This window comes from Pteronotus mesoamericanus, unplaced genomic scaffold (genome assembly GCF_021234165.1).
Source record: "Pteronotus mesoamericanus isolate MK-2021 breed Mesoamerican mustached bat unplaced genomic scaffold, CSHL_Meso_final contig_32, whole genome shotgun sequence".
Taxonomy (NCBI): domain Eukaryota; kingdom Metazoa; phylum Chordata; class Mammalia; order Chiroptera; family Mormoopidae; genus Pteronotus; species Pteronotus mesoamericanus.
The window spans coordinates 4,806,671-4,813,588 of NW_026555134.1; the positions used below are offsets into that span (position 1 = coordinate 4,806,671).

Here is a 6,918-nt window from a genome sequence, read left to right on the forward strand (position 1 = left end):
CCGGCCTCTGGTCTGTCGCCACTCCCGCCACCGCTGCCTAAAGGAGCCAACAGAGAAGTAAATGGTGGGGTTGGCACAGCTGTTGACACAGGACGAGAGAGGTGCAACCAGGTGAGGATGAAAGAAGGCGTCAAAGCCTATTCGAAACCAGATTAGTTAGGAGGCACCAGCCGATGCCGCAGGGCAGGCCGCGGAAGAGGGACACTGGCCCTGCGACAACGATGGCCACGTAGAGCCTGGTCAGCTGCACACAGCAGTCCGGTCAGCAGGGCCATGCGACGGGGGTGACACCGAACACGACACCAAACGTGATGGAAGTCCCCAGTCAGGAAGCCACAATACTCCCTTCCAGGAGGCTCCGCGGCCGGGACAGGGCCCAGAGATGGGCCCCCAGGACAGCTGCGGGGCCAGGGCTGCGGAGGCCGGTGCTCTGGTGCCAGACGCGCCACGGGACTGACAGGCGGTGCTTCTTGCCAAAATAATTGGTTACTTTGTCGTCTGTAATAGAAAATATTAGAAACTCTATCAAGGGTCATCAACAGGTAACTAGATAAATAAATTACACATCCATTCGTTGGAATAGTACACAATTCTGGGGGGAAATAAGGCTAATCTGCATAGATGGAAAGGTCTCTCAAACATACTGTCAAGTTTTTTAAAAGCAAGATTAAAAACAATATTTATAATGTGTTAACTTTTGCGTAAAAAGAAGGAAGGGTTTAAGATATATTTGCATAAAGAAACTCCATATGAGTACATACTATATAAAAAAGGAGGTAGAATTTGGTACACGAAAGATAGGGGAGGAAGGAAAACTTTTCACAATATATCATTTTATATGTTTTTGTTTTTAACCTTGTGAATCTACTACCTAGTGGAAATAAATATTTAATATTTTGTATTTTAATATATGTTGCATTATCATTGTTCTAATTTTGTTTAATAAATAGATTTTAAAGGAATACCCAATATATCATTCTTTATCCTTCTCTTGCCAAATTTCCTTTCTGGACTCTGCCCTCCCCTCTTCTGCATCAAATGCCTTTTCAAGGCTCGCAAAGATCTGGCTGAAGAGAACAGCTAATACAGAGCACTTTGAAATGGAGGTGATTTTTGATTCAGTTTGAAATCTAATAAAACATGATGTTAAATAATGACGTAATCTGGGGGACATGTTTGCCTAGAAATGAAAGATGGGATGTGTGGGCTTGGTGTGAGCCAAAAGGTCGAATAACACAGAATTAATTTTACCTGCTTTTTGCTAACATTTTAATGGTCCAATTATCAGAAAGTTTAATAAAAGTGTTTTTCTTAAATGAAAGTAGTGATGATCAATCACTCTCTGAAAATTAATTATTTTCTTATTTCACTAGCTAAAACAGATTTTAAGAAAAAGGGGAGGTAATTGAATAGTCATACTGAAATTTTTAGTACTAAACCAATTTTTTAAATGTTTAAGTCATTAATCTATATTTGGAAATCTATAATCATCTAAGGCCTTGTACACCCTTCCCTTTATTAGAAATGAATTCACACCAGAAAAGCAACAATGTTTAAATTTGGTGTTCAAAAGACCCTCTCAGCAAAAGGTATTAAAATGTCAACCTCATTTAAATGAGACATTATTGACCCCCATTAGTAGGACACGTGCTTGGCTTGGCTTTCTCTAATGGTGGTGATGGATTTGCTCTTGTCCATCCACACACTCCTGCCATGTCCTCTTATGACCTGGGGCAGACATATGCTAGACAGCTGGCTAGACCAGGTCTGTGACCACTGAACAAAGCAAACTCTGCTGGCCCACACAAAGATTGAACCTGTGACCTTGTTCTCATTAGCTCAATACCCTGACCACCTGAGCTAAGCAGCCAGACACACACACAAACAAAAGGAGAGATTGAACACTACGTAGATAGATGTCTGTGTGTGGGTATAAAATAATGTGTAACAATGGGCATAAAGCTGGTGCTTAAGTATTGAAAGAGGATGTCATCAGTTATATATTTTGTATGCCTTGCATCCTATGTCCCAGTGTCATTTTCCAAGCTGAGCACCAAAAATGATCACCTTAAAGGAATTTTATTATAGTTTAGTACCAAATTTCACTATGGTACCAACCCTGAAATAAAGAAATTACCCATTGAAATTACTAGTTAACCAGGATGTATTAGGAGATTGCAGCCACAGATTCCACCTCATTTGATCTGTATTCTACTAAGCCTTGGGCTAAAAGAGGAAATTGAGATAAGAACAGTAGTTGATAGAGGAAGAGGTGAGAATAAGACCTAAGAATTTGTACCTAGAAGACATAGAAGCTGTTATCCAAGCAAAGCTTCATGATAAAAAAATCAGTCAATCTAAATCTACAACTTTGTCACAGGATCTTTGGTTACAGAGATTATTAACAGGAAAGGAACTTCCACTCATAAAACACTCAATCATGGAGAAAGTCACTAATGTCTAGATTCTTAAATGTCTCCTTAGCCCTGAACACACAGTTATTCTGGTGCCAGCTTCTAAGGATTATCATGACTCTGGGCCCAATGCAATACTCACTAAGTGTAGAAAATGCCAGATTAGACGAGAAGTTTAACCACAAGTGCAATATGAGCAGTTTCAGTACCAAGGTTTTATTTCAAGGGATGAGATGAGGTTCCACACACAAGCCCTTCCTCTTCATTCATTTGAATGGACTCTCTGTCATAGGAATGAGCTACAACGGGATCCTGGTCAGCAGGAACATAGGCACTAGGAAACAATAACTGAATTCATATCTTGGGTCAGGATAAATATATTTCAGTTAACCATCCAAAAATACTATTTTCAAGCTCCTCCCCTCTTGAAAGACATAATTTCCCTCAGCATAAAGTTTCAATTCCTTACTTGGCATCCACAGAAACACAAGGCTAAGTCTTCTTTGTCTTTGCATCTCCATGCCTATCAGAGGGCTTCCCACATAAAAGGATCTCAATGAATTACTGAATGAGAAAACAAGTGAATGAATGATGATTCATATTTATCTCTCCACATTATTTCACTCCACTTCTCTTACTAGATCCTTCATGCCGAGACTCATAATAGTCTTCTCATTGCCCCATAGACATGGCAAGCTCTCTCTTTATTCCATACTTGTTCAGGATGCTCTCTCCAACTAAGGGCTTTAGCATTTATTGAGTGATAATTATTTTTCACATTATATGTGTTATCTCATTTAATCCTAAAAAATAATAAAGTAGTCACTACTACACCCATGATGCTCAGAAAAGTTGAGTAACCTCCCAAGATTAGACAGCTAGAGGGCAATGTAATCTAGATTTAAGCGCAGATCTGCCTGGTTCCAAAACAAACTCTTCTCCCTTCCAGAGTATTCTTCTACCTTCATGAAACCAGATTCTGCCTCTCCAAAACTGTTCTCTCTCTCAAGGTTTATTGCAAGCTGTACAAAGAGGGACTCTTCCTTGTTCATCCCATAATGATCTCTCATTCTTTAAACTTGGTGTTACTAACGCAGTGTTTCAGCTAACCATCATGGACTACCCCTAACCTCTATTATTCCTTTTATTTTTTCCTTTTAACTTTTTATTAATTTGTTCCTTCTCAACCTAACTAAATTATAAGCTTAAAGGGCAGATTCTACATGTTATAATTTGTTGTATCCTTTCAGAAGCATTGAAGCAACTTCTACATGTGGTAGGTACCCAAATATGACTGCCTAAAAGTGACTAACAGTGAAATTCTTCCACCAAAAGTGTTTGTGCCAATTCCATTCTTCCATCAAAAATTTTTGTACTAATTCCCATTGTTATGAAGAAACACATCTTAAAGTATTTATCTCCTAAGTTTATCATAATAAAGAGAAAACAGGAAAGCTTGAAAAATAAACCATATTTGTAAAATATTTACAGTCTTTTATTATTAACCTTCTCAAGTATCTCTGCTTCTGACAAGTCTACCATGCCAATGTTAATGAGATCATCTTAAGATTCTCCTTGTTTGCTTCAAATACCCTCATTTTCAAAGGTTAATTACTTGGTTATAAAAGTGCACTTCAGAATGAAATTTAACCTATGAGTTCTCCATCTTGAGGTGAAATTCTTAGCTTTTTTTTTTTCAAAAATAGAATGCCATCTGTTTAACCAATTTGAATACAGTCTTATAGAAGAATTTAAAAAAAGGTAATACAGAGGTTCATGGATTTTAAGAACTTTTGAGTATTTGTAAAACACATTATGACTTTGATGCTTGGAAAAAATATGAAGTGATGCTTTCAGCTATAAATCAGCACCAGCAAATAAAGCTGAGCTAAAAGAGGGGCTATCTTTAGGACAAAATTTTTTTTGATCATCCAAAATGTTGATCACTTATGGGCCATAGAAAAGAAAGATTTATTATTTTTGAATGGTTCAATTTTTAGTAAGATAAAGCACATATAATTTGAGAGAACATCAAACAGAATGTGGTTCTTATTAATATCACATAACTTTTCCTACAAAACTTTTCCTTTCTCCAGCCTAGCTCCCATTAGAACCAAACTAAACATGTTGACAGCTACAACTTAGGAAGGTGTTAGGCCAATAGTCTCCCCTTTTGAGAAACTAGATCATTAATTCCATATCATGTTACTAGTTTTCTGTAAACCAAATGCATGGGGACAGACTCTATTCTGCAGGGTTTAATCACACACAAGTGGCAAAAACCACAGAACACAACTCCTAATCAGCTAGGCCTTCAACCACAGACTCCCTCTATGCACATATGTCACTCCCATTATCATTAGTTTGAAGAAAACTCTGACTTATTTTATGAATTCAAAAGAGGCTGGATCTCAGTGTTAGTGGTTAGGTATGTTCCTATAAAAATTATATTGTCTCATTACCGAATGTGTTTACAGATATCAATATGTTTCAGAATTCAATATTCTCCTCCAGAGCAGAATAAATCATTGTTTCTTGAACAATCTGTGATTTATTTCCTTTTTATCGTAAAAACTCATGAATCTAAAGTTAGCATTTTGGTCCTGGCTGGCACGGCTCAGTTGGTTGGGCGTCATTTTGTAAAGCCAAAGATTGCAGGTTCAATTCCCCTGGTCAGGGCACAGGCCTGGATTGCAGGCAGGTCCCCAGCTGGGTGCGTGTAGGAGGCAACCAACTGATGTTTCTCTCACACACTGCTTCTCTCCTTCTTTTACCCCCACTCTCTAAAAATAAATAAATAAAATATTTTTTAAAAAGTTAGCATTTTTGTTTTTAAAATTTTTAGAAAATCAATGAACTCTAGGGTCTCAAGTTCGATTTATTCTAAGTCTTGCATGCAGTAGGCACTCAATAAACATTTATCACAGAATGAATCAATGAATCATCTCAACCTGGAAACTCAACCCAACTCACAAAGGGGTGTACCTTGGAGGAAATTCCAGATGGAATTCTAGATAAAAATCTGAAAAACTAAGCTCAGCCTTTGCCTCCCTGCCTCCAAGAGGCAAGGTGAGTCACCAGCAACTCTCATGGGGCCATTGAGAAAATTCGGCCAGGGTTCTTGTTCTTGCCACATCTGCTCAAACTTGCATGGGCTGACCTGGAAATGCTGCCTCAGTATGAGCTGCCTGTGTTTCCCTCAGTGGGCAAAGGATATAGGCTTCATTAAGTTGGACTGAGTGAACTCCCTTGAATGAGGCATTCAAAATATCTACCTTCCTGCAGAAACAAAGTTAGCTCTTTTTACACAGTTTTTTAAAGTTCAATTAAAAAAAAAAAAAAAAAAAAAAAACTAGGCTCAGATCTACCTCATGAGTTGTTTCCATTTAATTTTGAGTTTGAATCCCAGGAGGACTACTCTTAATGTTCCCAAAAGATCCAGACAGAATTGATTAGGCAGAGGTCAAAGATAATAAACAGGACTATACCTTTAGAAGAACTAGCTTGGACTTGCCTTTGTATAGAAGAATAAAGCCCTTGGGCTATCTCCTAACTCCCCTCTGGAGGCCGTCTCTGAGTTGGTGAACCCAGAATCATATTCCAGAGTTGTATGGCTGTGCATCAAAACAAAGCAAAAGTGAGTTAATGTCAATATATTCTAAGACCCTCCAAGCCCAACTCCCATCTCTACTGCCGCTGTTACTGGCACAATTATATCCAGGTAGGGAACCTGCCCATCTAGCCTGTCACCTGAGTGAGACCCACATAAGAGTACAGTGAAGCAGCCTGACACTGAGAGTTTACATTTAAGGGAGCCAGTTTGGATGGGGAACACAAGGAAGAAGACAACCAAGGCTGGGTGGGAAGGAGTCAGGCCCCCTATATTTATTAAGAAGTTTATATCAAAATCAACATTGCATACAAACATTGATTAACACCCTCTCACAGCATGAAGCTTTTCACACAATAAGTCATTAGCCTTTATGCCCAATAGGCTGTAAGCTCAAAGAAGGCAAAGACATATATCTAGACTCACTGCAGTATTGCCTGCATAAAGCCCAATGCCTGTAGTATATTAGATACTCAATAGATATGTGGCAAACAAGTGAATGATGGTGGATAAGAGAACATACTCAGGAGCTAGTCTGCATGGGTTTCATTCCTGCCTGTTACTCACTAGCTGTGTGATGCTGGTATCTTCTTTGGGCCTCAGTTTCTTGTCTATAAAATAGAGATAATAACTCTTAGTCAGCAATTGTGAAAAATAAATAAGTTAACATGGGAAACGTACTTAGATTAGGGCCTGGCACAGAATAAGTGCCAGTATTTTTTTATTATAATTATTGTTGTTTTTGTTAGTATTATTATTATTACCCCTAATTTCTGGTCCAGGGAGAAGCAGGACCTTGACCAACTTCTAGCACTTCATACCATCCTTGAGGTGTGTGAAAATGCTCACCCTTATAATAAATCATGCTCCTTTGGTGAGTGAGAAGACACATTA

The 6,918-nt window shown here is 38.5% G+C and overlaps 1 pseudogene; it reads left to right on the forward strand.

Annotated features, from left to right (window-relative positions):
* Positions 1-311: 311 nt before the first annotated feature.
* On the forward strand, positions 312-5,653 carry LOC129072504 (40S ribosomal protein S29-like; annotated as a pseudogene).
* The last annotated feature ends 1,265 nt before the right edge of the window (positions 5,654-6,918 follow it).